Here is a 24,128-nt window from a genome sequence, read left to right as displayed (position 1 = left end):
CATACCAAGTTTGGATCCGGAGCAGGCATATTGTTTGTCACCCCTCAAGGTGATGCTATTCCTAAGTCCTACAGAATAACTTTTCATTGTACAAATAACATTGCAGAGTATGAAGCGCTGGTCACAGGACTCCGAGTTGCGGTCCACTGGAATATTACACATTTGCAAGTCTATGGAGATTCTCAATTAGTCATCCGACAAGTGAATGATGACTACGAAACAAAAGATGAAAAGCTTATTCCCTATAAGCATATGGTAGATTTCTTCAAGACAAAATTCATGGCTATCCATTTCAATCAAGTTCTAAGAATGCAAAACAAGTCAGCAGATGCGATGGCTACGATTGCTTCCATGTTGAATATGCCCCACAATATGGACAAATGTGAATTTTTAGTCGAACAGTTGCTGGTTCCTTCTTTTGACATTCCGACAGCAGATGTGATGTGCATTCTTGTTGGTCCCAACTCCCCATGGTACAATGATGTATATCAATATTTGAAATCCCAAACCTTACCACCCAACCTTTCCGCTAACCAACGTCGAGCCTTCATCCGACAGACAGCCAAATATGTCATCATCGCAGACACCCTTTATCATTGTTCCTTTGACCATACCCTCCTCAGGTGTTTGGATTCTGACGAAGAACAAACGGCTTTACACGAGGTTCACGATGGTATATGTGGGGGCCATTTCAATGGTCTGAGCTTAGCCAAAAAGTTGATTCGTGCTGGGTATTATTGGCCCACTCTGGAAAAGGATGTTCATGATTTTGTTAAGAAGTGCTACAAGTGCAAGATCCATGGAAATTACATTCATGCACCAGCCCAAGAGCTTCATTATGTCATATCTCCGTGGCCATTTTCTCAATGGGGATTGGATCTTATTGGCAAGATTCACCCGACATCTGCAAATGGACACAAGTTCATCATTACAGCCACAAAGTATTTTACAAAATGGATCGAAGCTATCCCCATGACCTATATCACTAGTGTGCAAATTTCAAAATTCCCATTGAATTATATCATATGCCGGTATGGGGTTCCTCTTTCCATAGTCACTGATAATGGTCGCCCCTTTAAGAATAAAGATGTCAAGGAACTCTATGAAAAGTTTCATATCCAACACCGTTTCTCCAGTCCATACCATCCACAGGGGAATGGTCAAGCCGAAGCATCAAATAAAACCATTGTCAAGATCCTGAAAAAGGTTGTCAATGATGCTGGTTGAGATTGGCATGTTCAGTTGAATCTAGCACTATGGGCCTATCGTACTTCTATCCGCACACCTACTGGCGCAACACCTTATTCCTTGGTGTATGGTGCGGAAGCCATTTTACCCTTGGAAGTGGAGATTCCTTCCTTGCGTGTTTCCTTGCAACATCTGATTGATGATGAGACACATAGAGTCTCTTGGTTGCACCAGCTTGAGATGTTAGATGAGAAACGTCAGACAACCCTGACACATTTGCAAGCATATCAAAACCGTCTCCGTCGCTCTTATAATAAGAAGGTCAAAGGGTGACACTTCAAAGTGGGAGATCTGGTTTTAAAGGCAAACCCTAAGAATGCACAGTCTACTGACATCATCAAAGGCAAGTTTGAACCTAATTGGGTTGGGCCTTTCATAGTAACTGCAGCATATGGCTCGGGGGCATATCAGCTTGCCACCCCAAAAGGTGAACCTTTGTCTGATCCTATAAACAGCATGCATCTTCGCAAGTACTAGGCATAATTTTCTATCAGCACTTCTTCAAGTATGATCCTGAAAAAATACAAAAAAAGTGAAAAAAGAAAAATACAAAAAAAGTGAAAAAAGCAAAATACAAAAAAAAAGTGAAAAAAGCAAAATACAAAAAAAGTGAAAAAAGAGCAAAAGAGTAAAGAAAAATGATTCGCCCTCTAGTGAAAACCTGGCAAACAGGCGCTTTGGGCAAGTACCCTGGTGAAAACCTGGCAAACAGGCGCCATGTGTAACAAGATTATTGCTTCGTCATCTGTCATGACCTCTAGCTATGCTTTTTCTTGGTCGGTTTATCATGTCTATCTTCGTCTTGACCCAATGTTCTATTCCAGGCCTGTTATTGGTCAACATCATTGTCTTGCATACTCCGGTTTCTTGTACATATGTTTTGGTCCCGGTCTATGAATGTCTTTCCGATGCACATTGGGTGCGTTCCCCTTGTCATGATCAATCACTGGAAATTTTGCATCCAAACATGTCCTGAAAAAATCTCTTAAAAATCGAAAAATGTCCTGAAATAATTGAAAAAAAAAATCAAATAAATGTCCTAAAAAAAAATAAAATCTCAAAAAAATTGAAAAATGTCCTGAAATAATTCAAAAAAATTTAAAAAAATGTCCTGAAATAATTCAAAAAAAAATCAAATAAAGTCTTGAAAAAATCATTAAAAAAATTGAAAATGTCTTGAAAAAAATCCCTAAAAAGTCAAATAAAGTCCTAAAAAAATGAACAAATTTTTTTTTCAAAACATTAAAATCCAAAAACAAGCATTTTGTCAGTAAATGATCCCTCTGTGCATAGATAGATCACTGAGCATACATCTAATGATATGCAATCCAACACTGTGCTTTACTGAAATCACGCATTAACAAATGAACTTTTCAATCAAACCAGACATTCAAACTGATCAAAATTGTCATATCAATCGAACGTTACCATCAATATCATTTGTCCTTGTCTCTACTATCATGAGTCTTACACAGGGTGTGGTATACTCGAAACCAGACTGTGTCATGTCTTAGATGGGGTACCACATTCCCTGAAACCAGACAGCATGATCGTCCTATCAGCACTTTCAACTTTTGACAACGAAGATCAAGGTGTTTGTTTGATTTGTTGGAATTTGTGCATCTTATCTTTTTATTGATTTATCTTTGGCTTCGATCATGTTCCTATGTTGCTTGATGATGTCACTGAGTGATTTAGAGTGACCGGGATGGTTCATGGTCCCTTTCTTTTTGTTGTGATTGTTGTTTGTCTGCGACGTGTCTGTCTTACGCAAAGGGATTGCATTATCGCTCTGGCCTTCATTGCCATGTAGCACCGCATCCATTTTGCCATATCAAATAAAGGTTCTCACCTACTTCTGTGCATTGGTGAAAGCAAGTTTTTCTTCATCTCTACCTGTCCTCTGTCTAATTTCTACTTACTAACATTTCTTCAAATAGTCTTGGCAGTCCGTTTGTTCCTATCATTTTCTATCATTCTTATCGATCAATTGGCCTATTTTCTGCATGTTTCCGACCAATTCCTCGAGGGGGCAAGCATATGTCATTGTCATTATCTGGGGCATTTTCATTACTGTTCTTTGAAACAACGCTTAAAATCGCATTGTCTCAAAGAGGGGCAAAATGTAGACACCTAAAAATGGTCAACGCTTGTGGAGTCACACTTTAACATTGGCGCATTATCTCATTTTTGAGTTTTGCATCGCATTAACATTTCTCCTATGTCACGCACTTGGTCTTTATCATTTGCGAGCATCGAGTCCTTCTTCTACATTCTTCATTCGTCTCGCTCTCAAATTTGGTCTTGTCGACAACACTCTCCAGTCATGATTTTGATCGATCTTATCTTGTCGCATCAATGTGCGTGCTCATTTGTCATCATTTTGGACATCGTCAATCCTAATTAGGGTTTTGTCCTCTTATCAATCTTATCATCTGGCGATCGATTTGTCATCAATCCTTATCATTTTCAATCTTGTCGTTTTGCGATTGATTTGTCATCGATCGTTGTCATGTTCAATCTTGTCATTTTGCGATCGATTTGTCATCGATCGTGGTCATTTTCAATCTTGTCGTCTTGCAATCTATTTTGTCATCTTGTCAATTTTGTCATTTTGTGATCAATCTGCCATCGATCATTGTCTGTCTCAATTATGTCAATTTGGATCAATTAGTCATTGTTCCTCGTCAATTGGCGCATTTATCAATCAAATCATTTATCACATTGGTCCTTTGTAAATCATGATCAAATCGATATCAATTATCTTTCATCAAGACCTAATTGTCATCTTTGCATTGCTAATTCATCTTCTAGGGTTTCGTGATTTAACCATTTAACCTTGTTTGTCATTTCTCCCTTTAGGATTAATAAATTATTTATTTATCCTAAGTCTTCTCATCACAATTAAATGTTCATTTAATTGGCTAATTATTCCTCTTTTTGTGAATTAATTAATAAATGACAAATTATTAATTAATTCACCTAATTTCTTAATTCATAATTTTCCTCTTTTTCTAATTTTCTAATTTTCTAATTTCTAATTCAATTTTCTCCTATTTTCCTCCTAAATTCATGGGAATGACATTTCAATTTGTCATAATTGACAATCAATCAATTTTGACATAGAAAGCTGTCATAATTTTGTCATAAATTATCAATCAATCAATTTTGCATAGAAAGTGCAAATTTGTCATATTGATTTGCAATTTCCATTTGAATCTCTTCATGCTAATTTGATCATTTCTCCAATTTATCTATAAATTGGATGAATTTCTTCAATCTCAATCTAATAATCATATGATCTAATAATCACTTTGTCGAATCAATCACGCTTTGAGTACTCTTGTGCCAATCTCAATCTTGCTTTCACATTAGTTTTTTTGCACTTGAAGGTGAGATCCACAAACAAAGGCTATTTGGAGAAGAAAGAAGGACAATGGAGCCGCATGAAGGAGACATTTGAATCTGCATCTGGTTTGCTTAGTTTTTAGTTTTGAATGTTTTGCTTTTCATGTCTCTATTGAGTGTGTTAGGATTGATCATTGCAATCTGCTTTTGTGATTGAGCTATTATTCATATTACTTACTTTGATGATTTCCGATTTCCTAGCTACACTTTCTATCATTGTAATCATTAGTTTCATCAATATGAAAATAACTGAATGCAGATTCAACTTTATTTACCGATGACCCACTGTTATCAAAGTTACTTAACTCAAATGCACGTAGCTTACCAATAGTAGCATCTAAAGAAACTGGCATATTGAGTATAGACCTCAATTCATTGATTGCAGAGACTCAGATTGCATAGGTAGGTAGAAGGGTTCTCAGCATCTTACTTGTTACATCCTTTTCTTCAATAGTTCCTCCTGCTCCTTTGATTTGATTTACAATCTCCTTTAGCCTTGTACTATACTGGGTTATGTTCTCACCTTCATTCATCCTCATAGATTCAAGTTGTCCTCTTAGACTATCCACTTTTGCTCTTTGAACATGTTCATCTCCACCATACATAGATATGAGCTTAGTCCACATTACCTTTGCATCAGTACATCCTTCTAGATAATTAAACTCTGAGTCGGTTAATGTAGATGTTGTTTCAATCATTGCTTGAATATGTTCTTGCTTTGCCTTTATCTCTTCCATTGTCAATGGATAGGTGCTTGGTGTGATGAAATAATTCTCCAGTTAATAGACAACATATTCTCCAATTCCTGATAGATGTAGCTTCATCCTTTTCTACCATGTAGAGAAACTTGACTTATTCAACTTTGGTGCATCCCTCTTATACATCTTTTGGATCTTTAACTCAAGTGCCTTTAAACTTTTCTTCCGGAGTCCAATGCTCTAATACCAATTGATAGTTTTGATACTAAATATGATTAGTACAGATGCCAAGCCAACAAGATTGGCATGCTCAAGAAGTGTGTGTCATGGAGTGGAGCCAGTGCTGCCAGACTCTCTATCTGTTCATTTTGTTTTGGTATTTTTTTGTAAGGGCCTCACTGAATGGTGTCCCATATCCAGCCTAAGATTGTATTCCGTGCTTTTTTATGTATCGTTGTGATAGACCAATATTGAGTCAGTCCCTTGATATTTCAGGCCCTATCCCATGTATCTCCGAATTTTCTAAGATTAAATGAAATTTGAGTTAGTCAGCTATACATACCTACCAACCATTGTTCTTAGATTTGGAAAACTACAAAACATTGTCCTACACATGAAGTTACCAAAAACAAAGTCCATTTTGAAACTGATTCTCAAAACGTCCTTACATACTTGTGACCATAGGCAATCCCATTAACGTCCTCATTATCGTCCATTATCTTTTTCATAGTCCCATTTACATCCTCATTATCATCCATAGTCTTTTGCATAGTCCCATTTATGTCCTCATTATCGTCCATAGTCTTTTGCATAGTCCCATTTACGTCCTCATTATCGTCCATAGTCTTTTGCATAGTCCCACTTACATCCTCATTATCATCCATATTAGTTGCATAGTCCACCATTTATCATATACGTCTAAGTCCATTATCAGTTATAGGTTCATAACATGTACCTTCATGGGTCTCCTAGGTGATGGTTTGCTCCCCTTCGAGCAACCTAATCTAGTTCCAAATAGCAGTCAACAAGAAATCATTGATGGTCTAGCTAACTTAGCTTGGGATTTAAGAAGAAGCACACCCCAATATATGGGAGTTATATACGAGATAGATATTGAGTCTCGGATTGCTCGTACGATTGATAGAGAGATTGAGGCCAAACAACTTCGTCAACAAATGAAAAGACTTGCATTAGAGAAAGCTAGAAAGGCTAAAAAGTTCTCACATCAAAATCCTCAATAGAGAGTCTAGTATAGTATTGCATACCTCATATTTACATCTACTATCTAGTGTTAGGTCATCATCTTGCAAAGAACCATCATCAAATAGGCAATTTTAGATGCCTATCACAAGGTTCCAGAAAGCAAAAGGAATAATGGATCCGAACAACACACAGTCTATAAACCCTACCTTGAACATGGACATGTCGATAGGTCAACACTCAGGTGCACAGACAATGTCCACCATAAATGAATTACAACAACATCTGACAAAGGAAGAAATTGAGTCCGCACAACAAGACCCGCATGTCCTCATGATCCTAGATGCACTTATACATAGCGATAGGGACAAGTATCTTTCACTGTTAATACAAAATGGAGCAAAATTACTTGAGGATTTTGATGTTACAAAGATTTTACCACTAGGAAAAACTTTAGGTCAAGATAACAGTCAAACACCACCCTTGATGCAAATACAAGCAATGACCTTTAGTCTTCCTCAAAACGTACCTCTTCCAACAAATGTCAACACAAATGCAAACTTTCAAACAAGCGTGTCATCTTCAGTGATCAATGCTAGTATACCATCACAGAGCATACTGATAATGTCAAGTATCTTAGCACCTATTCGAACACAAAAGAAGTAAATATACCAGAAGGGGAAGTTGTACATAACATCCATCTAGAAAAATCACTAAGCAAAGAAGAAAAAGACAGATTCATTAATTTTTTCAAACAACGACCTATCAACTTTGCTTGGTCCTATTCAGACATGTCGGGCTTAGATTTTGAATTAGTGTTGCATCACTTACCATTGATACCAGGAGTTAAACCTTACAAGCAAAAATTGAGAAAAATGCATCCAAGTATCGCATTACTGGTTAAAATAGAATTACAAAAGTTGCTGGATGTAGGTTTTATTAGACCTATTGACTACGCAGAATGGATATCAAACCTGGTACCTATGACTAAGCCCACAGGAGGCATCAGAATCTGTACCAATTTTCAAGATCTAAATAAAGCTTGCCCTAAGGATGACTTCCCACTACCTAATATCGACATGATAGTTGACCTAACAGCTGGAAACGAGATGCTATCCTTAATGGATGGTTTTTCAGGATACAACCAAATTAAAATTGCACCAGAAGATCAACATAAAATAGCCTTTACATGGCCTTGGGGAACGTACTACTCGAATGTGATGCCATTTGGTCTTAAAAATGTCAGGGCAACATACCAAAGAGCCATGACAACATTATTTCATGACATAATCCATAACATAATGGAAGATTATGTGGATGACATATTGGCTAAATCAAAAACTAGAGAAAGTCACCTTGCAGTTCTTACACAGATATTTGATCGGTTGGAACAATATAATGTCAGATTAAATCTGAAGAAATGTGTGTTTGGCGTAACAATAGGTAAACTATTAGGGTTTATAGTATCAAATAGAGGAATTGAAATAGACCCTGCCAAGGTCAAGGCAATCATTGATATGCAACCTCCATCAACACTTAAACAACTTAGAGGGTTACAAGGAAGATTGCAATCCATAAGAAGATTCATAGCACAGTTGGTAAATAAGTGTCACCCATTCCAGCATTTACTCAGGAAAGGAGTTACTTTTAAATGGACAAAACAATGCCAGGAAGCTTTTCAAGCTCTAAAAGATTATCTTTTGAACACACCAGTGTTAATATCTCCTACTCCAGGACAACCTCTATTGTTATACATATTAGCAACGAACTCAGCCCTAGGAGCTCTATTGGCACAACATGACAAAAATGGAAAAGAAAGAGCCATTTATTATATAAGTAGGACTATCATTGGCTATGAGCTTAATTACACCCCCGTAGAGAGAGCATGCTTAGCAGTAATCTTTGCATCCCAAAAGCTTAGACACTACATGTTGAGTCATAAGGTACAACTCATTACACGGTTTGACCCACTCAAATACCTATTGAGCAGAGCAACATTGACCGGGTGATTGGCTAAGTGGGTTATGATCTTGAGCGAGTTTGATATAGAATACATAGACAGAAAAGCTATCAAAGGACAAATCATAGCAGATCAATTAGCATAGGCTCCTATACAAGATAGTCACCCATTGCTGATAGACTTTCCAGATGAATCCATGTTTACACTAACTGCCTCAGTAATGTGGATGTTATACTTTGATGGATCATATACAAATCACGGATCTGGAGCAGGTATTCTCTTCATTACTCCTCAAGGGGATGCTATACCTAAGTCATTTAGGATCAATTTTGCATGCACCAACAATATGGCAGAATATGAAGCTCTCCTCATAGGGATTCATACAGTTGTGCAATGGAAAATACAAGAGTTACAGGTCTATGGTGATTCACAGTTAATTGTAAACTAGGTTATAGGTCTATGGTGATTCGCAATTAATTGTAAATTAGGTCAATGATGATTACAATACGAAGGATGACAAACTCATGCCTTATAAGAAGTTGGTCGAAGATTACAAGGAGCACTTTAGCAAAATTACCTTCAAACAAATCCCCAAAATACAAAACAAGGCATCAGATGCAATGGCAACCATAAGATCTCTTCTGAATATGCCTGCTAATGAAACTCAGTTTGAGTTTATCATAGAACAGTTAATGCTACCTACATATGAGACCCCCCCTATCAGACTATGTATGTGCAATTGTGGGTCCAGAATCACCTTGGTACAATGAAATATATACATATTTGCATACCCAATACATGTCACAAGATCTATCTAGAAATCAAAAGAAGACCTTTATTTGTCAGGCATCTAGATACACCATTATAGCTGATACTCTATATAGAAAGGTTTTCGATGGAACTCTTTTGCGATGTCTGGATGAGAATGAAGCACATCTTGCTTTAAAAGAAGTCCATGATGGAATCTGTGGGTCTCACCAAAGCGGTTCACCATTATCAAAGAAACTGCTGAGAATAGGGTATTACTGACCAACCATGGAAAAAGATGCTTACAAGTATGTACAGAAGTGTAAACAATGCCAAATGCATGGAGACCTTATTCATGCACCAGCACAAGATCTTCAACCCATCACATCACCATGGCCATTTTCACAATGGGGATTAGATCTAGTAGGTAAAATCGACCCCACTTCGTCCAACATGCACAAGTTTATCTTGACAGCCATCAAATACTTTACAAAATGGGTTGAGGTAATTCCTTTAACATACACTACTGGAAAGAAGATATCAAAATTCATGCTCAACTACATTATATGTAGGTACAGAGTTCCAATATTCTTTGTTATAGATAATAGCCATCCATTTAAAAACCAGGAAGTGAAAGAATTGTGTGACAAATTTCACATACAATAGAGATTTGCCACGCCATATTATCCACAAAGTAATGGACAAGCAGAGGCTACAAATAAAACAATATTGAAAATTCCTAAGAAAGTAGTCACTGACACGGGACAGGACTGGCATATCCAATTAAATCTTGCTCTCTGGGCTTACAGAATAGGAGTGCGCACAACTACAGGAGCAACACCATATTCCTTGGTCTATGGTACAAAAGCGATACTCCCCATTGAAATAGAAATATTGTCTCTAAGAGTATCCTTATAGAATATTATATCAAAAGAAGACTACAGGGTAGCAAGGTTGCAAGAACTAGAGACCCTTGATGAAAAATGACAAACAATATTCAATCATTTACAAGGATATCAAAATAGACTGAGACGAAGTTATAATAAAAGGGTCCGCCCATGAACCTTTCAAGTGGGAGATCTAGTGCTTAAAAAGAATCAAAGGAACTTAGCAGAACGAGAAAGGCCAGGGAAATTTGAACCTAATTGGCTAGGTCCTTTCATTATAACAAGGGTCATAGGCAATGGTGCCTATCATTTGGCTACCATGGAGGGAGATCCAATCTCTGACCCTATGAACAGTATGCACCTTAAGCGATATTATACCTAAGGGCTGTGTAGTTTAGATTTTGCTTTCCGCATTGCATATCATATCATTTTAAACACTGCATAACATGTAGTTTCCTTTTTAGACGCATTGCATTCTTAAAGTTCTGCATTCTTATATAGAAGCATCAAATAAAACAAGACAACTGTTCGAGTTTATCATTCATTTGCATCTAAAGAAAACAAGGGTCATCACCTTTCTTAGATATTCGGACATGAAGTCTTTGGGGTTCTAAAGTCATTCATTCTCAACATTACCCTGTGACGATGCTTTACTTATGGTTGGGTAGTGATTTCACTATTTGAGACTTGTTAACCCACAATCTATCAATTGCTATATCTCACACCTTAACAAGATCTCTAATTCATTCTAGACACCTAGTTGATCATATGACTAGTGAAAAATCTGAAATTCTGCTTCAGCACCGCTGTAATTGTCACACCCAAGTAGGTTTCATTACTTACAAGTCAAGGCAAGAAAATAACAAAAAATAAAAAAGATCTATGCCAAATATCCATCTCAAGGCAAAAGAGAAATGATATATAACTGAAATATCATGTATACAAATGCGATAAAAGGCTTGACTATGGGAACATACAAATAACTCCATCAGGGCTATGAACGCCTATTGGCAATGGAGCAATATTTGAGAAATTACAGTCTATAACCTCGTCGAAGCTCTCAAGGCTTGCTGGCAACGAGGCTCTATTCGGGATGCTTTTGAAGTTAGAATAATCCATGTAGCTAGTCGTATAGGATGCTAAGGATCTTTAGTGAACACAAGAGCGGGAATTAACTCATCTGCACACACATGGGCAAAAGAAGATCAAAGTTTCAAGAACCAATGGGGAAGTTTTCCACATCTCCATTTGTAAATCCTAGTCACTAAGTGTGTTGAGATGAATGCTCCGAAGGGCCTTAGAGATCGATTGACTGCTTATCTACGAAATGTTTTGCACCTTCATTTTCAATTGGTCTATTACAAATGCTAAATACAAAGACAGTCAACCTTGTTCAAATAGGAAGTGCATCTTCATCCTGCATATTGCATTCACATAGGTCATGTCGAAAATTATTTGTCTGCACATGCATTCTGTAGATCTCATGTCATACAGGTCTGCACACTGGGGGCATAACTGAAAAAATCCAAAAAATCAGATAAAGTCCTAAAAAAATCCAAAAAAAAATCAGATAAAGTCCTGAAAAAATCCAAAAAATCAGATAAAGTCTTGAAAAAATCCAAAAAAAAAATCAGATAAAGTCTTGAAAAAATCCAAAAAATCAGATAAAGTCCTGAAAAAATCCAAAAAATCAGATAAATGATCCTGAAAAAATATCAAAAACATTCATATAATGTCTTGAAAAGATCAACCAAAAACATCCATATATGATCCTGAAAAAACTTAAAATCCAAAAACATCCATATACGATCCTAAAAAAACTTAAAATCCAAAAACATTCATATAATGTCTTGAAAAGATCAACCAAAAACATCCATATACGATCCTGAAAAAACTTAAAATCCAAAAACATCCATATAATGTGCTGAAAAAATATACCAAAAACATTGGAATACGATCCTGAAAAAAATCAAACCAAAAACATTCAAAAATCTACCTACATAATCCAAAAACATCGAAAAAGATCTTGGAAAAGAACTAAAAATCGAAAATCAATCAATCAAAACACTTGCAATAAGATGTCTTGTGAGAAACAAACACCCTAGCAGCTATCCGGCAAACACTTCACACGAAGTTAATAAAGGATATGACTATCCAGTCAAACATCTACAATCAACTGATCAAACTGTCTTATCAATCGTATCATATCCATATCAACGTGATCATTATCTTGTCTTAAATAGAAGAGGATACACTCGAAATCAGATAGGTCAGTCTTAAACGAGGTCCGCAACTTTCTGCGATCAGACATTATGAACCATCACATCAAACAACTCAGAATGAAGGCACAAGGTCAGTATAGCTGCTGAACTTTGTCTGGGTCAGTCTTTATCTTTTTATCATTTGGCGACAGATATTGTTTCTATGCTACTCAAGGATGTCCACAAGTGACTAGAGGAGCTATGATGAGCATTTTTTTTTTTTGTTTGCTGTTTGTGGTGTGAACCAATGAAATTCTAGGGAAATTTCTCTAGTGGGTGTCTGTGATAAGAGCCTTCACATCAAGGTGAAATCGCCACACATACCTTGACCCCTATCGCAATTCCCAGAATGGAGGGTTCACTCCTTGTCTGCTACGTGTTTGTTTCTACAATGAGATATCTTTGCATCTTGGTTCCTTATACCCTAATATGCTAAAGTTTCATTAGAAAATAATAAGGCTCAGTGATGAATATATATTGACACAATAAAATATGTGACACAGGTTCGTGATTCATTCAATTTCATTCTTATTTTCATCTCATTTGCTTATTGATAGTTTGTTGGTTTCTCATTTTCTGTCTAAGTCACATTCTTTCTAACATTCTTTCTATCATCAATTTTTCTCTCTACCATCTGACTAACATTTATTCAAGGTGTATTTGAGTTAAAATTGATTCAACCATTATCATACAAAAAAGCATTCATTATAGAGTTCATTTGCATTCATTATAGCGTTCATTTGCATTTCATTATAGAGTTCATTTGCATTCATTTAGATTTCATTTACATCATACATGTACTACCATTACATTTAGAATCATATAGAATTCAAATAGATATGCATCATAAAACTCATAACATCTTGTAAAGCATACATGGAAAATAATATACATAGATCATTTCCAAAACCTTGCATGCCATATATATATAACTCAAAAATGATAATGTGTGTGATTACAATAAATAAGCCCGAAGGCTTAGATAACATGATCAAACAACACTGCCTCTATCAGCAGGTGGATCCTGTCCACTAGATCCTACCCCAGGATGTCGAGGTGGTCCCATAACACCATCACTGCTAGTCCATCATGAAGTAGATCTACTCGATCTCCTCCCCATGAATGCACTGAAGCTAGGCTCTCTCTAACCCTCAGGGATGGCTCTCTCATATGCCTGTCTATAATAAATAGCCTCCTGCATAGCAGTGAAATACCTCTCTCCCTATTCACGTGCATCTATACATTCTCTAAAAAGTTGATCAAAGGCATCCATAGTGATCTAACATCATCGCACTGCCTCATCTCTCTCCCGCTGAAGATGCACTCGCTCCACCTCAAGGGCTCCATAATCTACACGGTAGGTCTCTCACTCGATGTCTCGTCTAGCGACCTCATCCTCCAAGCTCTGTACCCGTGCTCTAAGGGTCTACAGGTCATCCCCATCACCAACCTCTCCTATCCCACCCTCGGCGGTAGGCACATCCTCCAACTTTGGCATATCATCATCATCATCATCCCCACCCTCGCTACTCGATGACTCCAAAGAATCATCGTTGTCCTCACTACTAATAGACTAAGTGTCTCCACCAATGTCTATATCCTCATCTCCCTCTCCTTCAACACCATCTCCCCCATCTCCACCACCTCCTCCCCCATCTCCACCATCTCCTCCAGCTCTCTCCCCTGCATCTATCCTCAACCACTATCTAGGATGGCGAATCTGCTATGTTGTAATCAGAACAATAGGATCAATCAAAGGCACTGGCCCATGCCTAGAAAACCACACATCATACTTCGTTGTCATCCCTGGATCCGCTCCATTACTACCCCAACCCCAGAGTAATGGCTGCAAAGAATCAAACTCAACAGAAGCAACATGTGGCTAAATACACACACCCCAAGCAGATACCTCCCATGATACATGAGCAAAATATGTAGTAACCACAGGTGTCACTTGTAACTCACCAAACTGTCTGAGAACCCGCCTAGGAAGATAAATCTCTATTATCTGTTGAGTCTCAAAGGTCCTCCCAATAAGATATCTCTGTTGTCAACAGAAAGACAAGTGCACTACATCATCAAGCCAACTAGGGCAATCTAAGTAAGGTCTCCAAATGAAATGCTACAATATATCCAACTGATGTCTCCAGTACAAGGTATTCCCCAAACCCCTGTGTCTGATACCTGTTGTATACCTAAAGGCATAAGGCTCACCAAGCTGCAAATCTACATGAACAACATGCCTAGAAATAGAAATATGCTCCCACGCCCATGTCTACAGCAAAGTAACACCACAACTGATAGAACGGTATCCCAGATACACAATACCATGCATCTGATAGTACAACATGACAAGTAGATAAGGACCTCAAGCATACAATCGATGATGCACAATCATATCATGGAGCACTTTGCCCCATCCAACTGGAAACCCATGACCTTGTCGATCAAGTATCAGTAAACCACCGACAATACCACATAATATAATGGTCAAGTCATCATAGTCTAATCGGGCCCAAGGGATCTCATAATGGCCACTGATCTGCAAATCCTGAATCTCACACTCAAAAAGTCCACATAATCTAGTAATGCTATCATCATGGTCATATATAACTCTCTCACCATGAATAGGAATACGTAGTATACGCCATACATCCTCTAAGGTAATGGATGCCTCACCAGTCGGAAGATGGAACGAACACGTCTCTGAGTGCCACTGCTCTATCAAAGCTGTAGTCATGGCCCTATTGGCCGTAACCTTTGGCAAATGCAATACATGGTAAAGACCAAGCTAACAAATATGCTCAATCTCATCATCCGGTAGGTCAACTCGAAGATCAAGTCCACTAGGTCTGCTCTGTCGACAGTATAACACTCCAATGTTCTCCTGCAATGAGAAAATGATCAAAATAGCAGATGTCAGATCCAGATAAACTTAAAATATTTTCAAACGCATGACAACAAATATCATATACAACGCATGCATAGCATTTAAAGAATTTGTGGTACACTAAACACTAATACGTTAAAATCGACAAGCAATTGCGTAACAAAGAGCATAAAGTGATCATGGAAATTTATTGAAAAACTGGAAAAAATCAGGGAAAAACAATGAAAAATACCATGCCGCCAGTCCTAGGAGGTCTTTGAAATGAACGTACTCAGTCCGACAAGTGCAATCAAGCTCTATAACCAACCATGATGATCAAAAACTCAGAAACATGCACAGAAATTGCAAAGAAACCAACAAACTACCAAATCATAAATGAGCAAATGAAAACCTAGAATTCTCTATTTATAGCTAAAAAATTAGGGTTTTATGACACCCTGACGCCCATGGTCCCCGCCAGCTTCAAACAACTTGTAGCCTACTCAAATGATCTCAAAATGACATAAAATTTCATACACTTATTCTTTACACTGGTATCGAAAACGTGGTCTCAATTTTTGAATTTTTCGACCACCTTTTCCGAGGGGGCATAGTTACACTATACAGCAATACCAAGGCATACTGGGGCAGAATTTTTTGTTTTCTTTGAAACAATATCATTCTGACATCGTCTCAAAGAGGGGCAAATGTAGACACCTAAAAATGTCTCATTGATCATGTACTAATTATTCCTCTAATTGATTAAATAATCTTTATTATTTAATTAAGTCAATTAAACTTATTCTTCTAAATTCTTCTAATTTCATATTTCCTCATTATCTTACTAATTATTCTATTTTTTATTCTATCATCATTTAATCATTTCAATCATTTTCTAAATATTAATTAAATATTTATTATTTAATTAATTCTGATTAATTCCCCAATTTAAATAATCTTTATTATTTAAATAAATTACTAATTATTCAATTTCTATCTCCAATCATCTAATCATTCAACCTTCTTCTAAATATTAATTAAATATTTATTATTTAATTAATTGTGATTTAATCCTTTAAATTAAATAATCTTTATTATTTAATTAAATTCCATTTCTAAATAATTAAATAGTTTCTTTAAATTGTTTAATTAACTAATTAATTCTTCCATTTCCAAATCCCCAAATTCTAATTTCATTTAATTTCATATCCTTCTAATTTCTTCCAAATTCAAATACATGTGCATGATTTCTAAAACCAAATTGAAAATCAAAGTCCAGTTCTAAATATATTCAAATACTAAATTGAATTAATAAATTCAATTATTTGAATAATATCTCATGCAAAGATTAAATTAATAATCTAAATCTAAATGCAAGCACATGCTAAATTAATTAATTCAATCAATTAATTAATTAAATCATTTATCCCTCCAACTTCTATTTTCATCTTTTAGTTAGCTTTTTCTAAATTAAGCTCTCTGTGTCATCCTCTTTATTTCCTCCAATCATTCTTTTTCTTCCTTGAGTCAACTTTTTCTCAATCAATTGACTCAATTAATCTATTCAATCTATTGAGTTTTACTCCCACAATCAACAGTTCAACTATCAACTTGCATTTGAGCTCACCCGAGTTCACACCTCTTGATCATTTTGTTCCACCTTTCAATTAATCTTCACCAATTATCTATAAATTGAGCATCCAATCTCTATTTTCAACAATCACGAACTTTGAATCTTTGTGTCACTTGCAGGTTACCAGCGCAATATCTGAGAGCCATCATACCACAAAGAGGAGAAGAGCAATGGAAGCAATATGCAAATCTTGGAATAGGGAGTTTTATTTGAATTGATTTATAATTCCTATTTTATCTGATCTTGCATTATTTCATTGTATTGTTTGTTAAATTTTGATTAGGAAAGGGACTCGTGATTTCCCTTGTTTCTAATTGATTACTTTACTTTGCTTTGATAAAGAATTGAATGAATTTTGCATCCCACAAAATGCTTAACCAAAACAAGTGAAAGATCACATATATTTCTTCACAAATAAAACACAAAGGAAGAAAACAACTAAACTCAAGCAATCTTTCAAAGAAAAATTACAACATACAAAGAAAGAGGTTAAACCTACCTTAAATCTATCAAGGGTTTACAAGGGATAGTTTGGAGTAGAGCTGCCCAAATCCACACTTCTTTTCTTTCAACACAGCCAAAAATTCATATACTACACTTGTTTCAAAACTTCAAGAACTAGTCTCCAAAGATGGAGAGTGGGTGATTGTCATCCTAAGTCTCTAACCCTTGCCTAAGAAGGCTTCTCTCACTCTTTCCAACCTCTTGCATAGAGTGAGAGCTCACATTGGTTGGTCTTCCCAACCTCTTACAGGTTACTAAAAGTGGAAACTGAAAAGGTAAGAGAAAGTGGGGAAGAGAAACTGACACAAGAAAGGAAGGTTATCTAACCTAGGAGGAATCCTCCAAGTTGGATTTTCACTCATCTTGGGAAAACCAATTTTTGAGGGGTCAAATCAGTCACATGGGAGTGGTTACATGCTTAAAAATATGGGTATACCCTATGGACCTTTGGAAAAGCCCCTAAACTAACCTTAGGAGTCCATTTGACCCCTTAGAAACCCATATGAAGTTAACCTACGAGTCAAACCTAAGTTGACCACTCCAAAGACTCTCTACCCAAAGAAAATATGGGACCACACTCAAATATTTGAAAAAAGCTTTAGTTGAAACAATTTCCCTCCAAGAGACATGTCATAATCAAAACACTATTTAGCACATGTGTCAAGTGACACAATAAAATACATTGCTTAATTTACACATGGAAATTGTCTCTGGTTGGATTAAACAAATTAATAAATACAATTTAACACACATGCAAACATTTACGTTTACAAATAAAATACGGTACATACGGGGTGTTGTCTTTCCAAATAGACAACCTCTGGTTTTACAAACGCACAAAGGTCTAGGTTTGATTCTCCATATTGTTTCCATGGTCACATGGATAGTTTTCCCGCACATCTCATTTTACACATCAGTAATTCCCAAATAATCCACATATAAAAGAATACAATTCAATCACTCTGCATATAATTTCCATCATACAAATCAATTTACCATATATCCAATGCAATCCACATAAAACAATTCTCTTAACGATATTATCATAACCCTCATAAATTTCAACCCTTCATAAGACATGCATCATATTTCTAACATCACAATAAACTTCTGCAAATTCAGATATAACTGACCTATGTCAGATCAAGATTATCCAACCAGTGGATCATATAGGATTCTAAATCCATAACACATCAAAATGTACACTGCAAGGTGAAATGATTTTGTAACCTGGTTCAATTGCTTTTCTCACTAATCTATCTGTCTATCATAGCCCATCCTATTTAATTATAACATTTATTAATAAGGTCAACCATGGCCAACTAAGTTAACCAGAGCTTGATCGGGGAGGGGCTCTACAGTAATAATATCCATAATGAATATTTATTTACACCAACACATATATGTTAGGCCCAATATGGAAAGCTAATGTACTGAGAGGAGAGGGGTGAATCAGTACTTCAAATCTTCCTTTCTTTATCAATAACTTTACTGTTAAGCATAAACCAAAACCTACTGTAACATAACATAAAGCTAAAACAAATAAATAACAATCATACATGATTCACTCCATAACACATATTTTGGTTACATAGAAACTCTTGGTTAGAGAGAAAAACTACGGTGGGGATGGCACCCACAACTTCATTACTGCAATAATAAAGGTTGCTCGATTAGAGCTACATGTTTAGCTATTTCTGATAGCTTACCCTATTAGGAGTATCAAGATTGTTAGATCTACCTTGCTAAAGGATTTTACAACACTTATTCTAAATGATGCACCTGGTTAAAGGCTTTACAATTTATAGACTTTGTTAGAGTCTTTTACCCTGTTAAAGGTTTCTCTTACAACTCAAAATATTACAATAAAATCTTTACAAATATCTGCAACTTTACATCTGAAATGTTATAGCAGATTCTATGTGCTCAAAATGAGATTACCTTGCTTATAGCATACCTCAATAACCCATAAAGTAACTCGGTAAACCTTTCTGTTTACTCTGTTCCTTGACTATTCTCTGAAATCCTTCTCGATGACCTCTGTGTCTCTAACAGTCACAATACTCAGTGCTTCCTTATCTATCACACATGTCTTACTTCATATATCTCTCATGTTTGATCCTTAATTCATGTTGTATAAATAGATCTCTTATGTTGGTAATTTGTTCATTGCTTCGATCTTACAAGCATGATTTATCGAATGAATAACCATACAAAATATTTCATTGGATAGATGACCTCAAAATCATACAAAATCTTTAAGTGCAATTTCCAATGTGATAACAGTTCTTTGTTCCTCGATCTTGTAACACGTTTCCACACATGTGTCTAGGTTCAATGAATCTGGTAACACATTTCACTCGGTGTGTGTTCACTCGGTATATCATTATTGCTGCTCGGTAGACATAAAGTGTTACTCGGTAGACAACTTGGTGTATACTAGGCTCTATGACTACTGACTGAATATTTCGGTAGTAGTAACCGACTAAAGTATATAGAATGACTTTGGACATAAAACTAATGGCAACTTAGTAAGTAGTAACAATATAAAGCAAAGCACATGACGAGTAACTAAGTTTGATGAAGCGGTTATCAGGGAGCGATCGAGGTTTTCTTGATTGATGTGCAGAGATTGCTATGTGATCATACTTGAACCGACTTGTTTGTAATCTCTATGAGAGAATTAGGTTTTTGTTGTGTTACCGACCTAATCGATTTGTTTATAAGGTCGATGAGTTGTTTAGTTTCATAGTTGGCAAAGTTTTAGTTGAGTGTGTGGTTGCCAAACCGGATGATGTATCTGTAGTTTGAGTAAAGCCAGATAGGAGCATGAAAAAGATCTGAACAAGCAAGTGTAGTTCTATTCAAACAGATCAACAAACTCTTGTTGTTTTCTAACAATTACAACAGATTGAAATCCCCTAACTAGGTAAGTTCTAACAAGCTTGGTGCTATTCAAATCCTCTAACTAGGCGATCCATTAGCTTGGATTTCAAATCCTCTACCGAGGTTACTCCTTACAGGGTATTGCTTCTAACAAGGCATTATAGTCAATCCCTTAACCGGGTGGTCCCTAAGAGGATTTGTTCTTAACATGACTTTTGTAAAGCTTTAACAGGCTAGGCTCCTAACAGGGCGAACTTCAGAAGAGTTTAGATAGTTATCTTGTGAGTCTCATCTCACCGTGGTTTTTCCCATTTGGGTTTCCACATCAAAAATATTGTGTCAAGTGGTGAATATTTTTGTGGTTATGTTCTTATGGTTGATTTTCTTAGCTACTTAATCCACTTTGATAAATCATGATAACTGGAAGCATTGTGAAATGAAGTTTTACTTATGTCAGTAAAAGCATTTGGATGTTTATGAGTTTGAAGTTGTTTACTGTTAATTTGTTGTAACAATCAACTGGTTTATCTTGAGGGTTTTTATCTTGATAGTGATATTGCATTGATAGTTCTAAGTTTACTTTGAGAGATTGATTTTGATATTAGTGAAGTTAGTATTAGTTTTTCTATCTACTGATTCACCCCCCCCCCTCTTAGTAGTTGACCAGATTCTTATTCTTTCATCATACCATCAATTTCAATTAAAAAATTCAATCCCATGAAAAAAAATTCTGACAGCAAAGGTATGTCATCATACCTACCCCAATGTAGCACGTTCATGCATACACAGTACCCTATGTCATGACGTCACCATTTGCAACAAAATATTATACACAGTAGAGTATATTTTGATTATAGATTTTGAGGAAGAATATTGTAGTGGTTGAAACTAATATTCTAACAAAATTTTAGACAGACACTTTTTTTTGGTGGTAGGAAATATTTTGGAAATATTCATTTTTCCAACCTCCTTTCTTATTTTGACTTATATGTAGTTTTTTGGCCATATAGACTCACAACTATGCAATGAGATATTATTGGAAGGTAGTTTCAATGCCTATCTAGTGGTGTTATTCTTTATTACATATTCTGCTCCAATTTTATATATCATGCTTGTGAAATTAGATCTTTAGTTTTTTGCTTTCAGGCCATATCTTGCACATTCAGACTTTATTTTTTGCAAACGAGTAGATGTTAGAAAGCTAGTGGAGTCCTCTATGCATTTGTAAGGTCTATTTTTCTATAAAAAAATTTAGGTACTTAGAGACATTAGATTTAGTTATTTCTTGATTTTATCATTTCTCAATTTAAAAAGTTGTAAAAGGATTGTTTTTTCTTGTTGTGGGGGGTAGAATCATCATCTTTGTTATTCACATATTGCACAAGCACTTGCCTAATCTGAAAACCAATTCCATGTTGAATATCTTAGCAACTAAGAGGGGGGCGGGGGTGAATTAGTTGATACCCTTAAAATAATTTATTTTATTATTTTTCACGTCTGGATCCAAACCAATAGAATTAACTAAGCCAAATATAACATAAAAAACATAAACATATAATAGATCACACAATGAACACCAAATATGATGTGGAAAACCCAAGATGGGAAAAAGCATAGAGAATGTTAGTTCTCGCTATAAAACACCGGTTAAGGTGATTTTTACAAAGGGTGGCTCACTACCAAAATACTCACTGTAGGTGGACTCACTATCGAGAAAAACGCTCACTACCGAAGAAAGAAAGAAAGAAAGAAATAATACATTATTGAAACACACTCTACAAAACTGTACTACTTATGGTGCCTCAACACCAAAACACTCACACACATTACCAACAATCAGATCATTCCTCTCCAATCTCGCATATCTTGAAAACAATGTAACACTTTTTCTATATGTAACACAATCAGATCATACTCATATCAGAGATACGGCTTCCCAGAAGCATAATCTTCTGAGTCGGCCAAGACAGAGATCTAAAATAGGTCAACACTAAAAATTCCCTTGGTGGGAAGGAATGAGAAAGTAGACCATACCACAACATACATCAATGGTCAGATCAACACATTACAATCATTATAAATTCTGAACCCAAAACAAGATTCACGCGCTACACCAAAAGCCACTACACATCCTTGAATTCCAGACTTAATCCGAACCCAAATAACATTGCCCAAAACATCAGAAATAAGAATAGAACCAAGATACACATGAATATTGTAGACACCTAAAAATGTCTCATTGATCATGTACTAGTTATTCCTCTAATTGATTAAATAATTATTTAATTGAATTAATTAATCTTATTCTTCTAATTTAATATTTCCTCATCATCTTACTAATTATTTTATTTCTATCTTCTAATCAATTAATCATTTAAACTATTTTTAATTAAATACTTATTATTTAATTAATTATGATTTAATCTTTATTATTTAATTAAATTCAATTTCTAAATAATTAAATAATTTCTTTAAATTATTTAGTTAGCCAATTAATTCTTCAAATTCTAATTCCAAATCCACATATTCTAATTTCATCTAATTTCATTAATTCTCCAAATTCAAATTCATATTCTTCCAATTTCAAATACATGTGCATGATTTCAAAAATCAAATTGAAAATCAAAGTCAAGCTCTAAATATACTCAAATAACAAATTGAATTTAAAATAAATTCAATATTTGAATTAAATTTCAAAGATTTAATTGAAAGTCAAAGTCAAAGTGCAAGCACATGATAAATTAATTAATACAATTAATTAATTAATTAAATCAATTATCTTTTCAATTCCTATTTCTATCTTCCACTTTGTTTTTTTCCAAAAAGCATTCAATCAGTCATCTCAATTAACTATTCCATCTATTTTAATTGATTAATTATATCATTTTCTTTAATTCTCTCCAATCATTCTTTTTCTATCTTCTAGTTAGCTTTTTCTAAATAAATATTTATTTGTCATCAATCAATTATCCTCCAATCATTCTTTTTCATCTTTCAATCATCTTTTTTCTCAATCTGTTAACTCAAATATCTATTCAATCTATTTTGTTTCACGTCCAAATCAGCAGTTCAACTATCAATCAACATGTGAGCTCACTTGAGCTCCACCTTTTGATCAAGTTGTTCCACCTCTTAATCGATCCTCTCCAAAAATCTATAAATTCAACATTCAATCATGATCAATCAAGATAATCATGAACTTCGAATCTTTGTGTCAATTGCAAGTTGCCAGCGTAATATTTGAGAGCCATCATACCACAAAGAAGAGAAGAACAATGGAAGCCATATGCAGTCATGGAATTGGGAGTTTTGATTGAATTTTATAAACCCTATTGTCTTATTTTCAATATTTCATTGATATTTGTTAGGATTCTTTAATTAGATAGGGATTCATGATTTTCCTTTATTTCTAGTTAAGCAATGATGAATTTAAGCATATACAAATACCATCTATCAATACCATATCTGATAACTAGAAATATCTGGATCACCAACAACACATCTTCAAGAGCACCAAGGATTCCAAGAACACATATTTTGAATCACCAATACTAAGAACATCAAAGACATCAATGACAGCCATTATGTTGATATCAATGACAATTGCTCATCATCGCTATCATATCTACAACATTCTAGTGTTGAACCTCTATTGAGAAACTTACACCCCATAACTATCATAGCTAGAAGACTAAGATGACCAAATTGCTTCACTATAGGGGTATATGGTCATGTTTAGATGAGTCTTAGCCAGATTTGACTTTTTAGTTTGAGATCCTTCAGCATAGGGACAAGATGGATGAGGTTATGGGTTTTACTAGTTTGCA

The sequence above is a fragment of the Cryptomeria japonica genome, chromosome 3, assembly GCF_030272615.1.
Source record: "Cryptomeria japonica chromosome 3, Sugi_1.0, whole genome shotgun sequence".
Classification (NCBI taxonomy): Eukaryota; Viridiplantae; Streptophyta; class Pinopsida; order Cupressales; family Cupressaceae; genus Cryptomeria; species Cryptomeria japonica.
The sequence above is the reverse complement of the archived record's forward strand: the minus strand, read 5'-3'. Positions refer to the sequence as shown.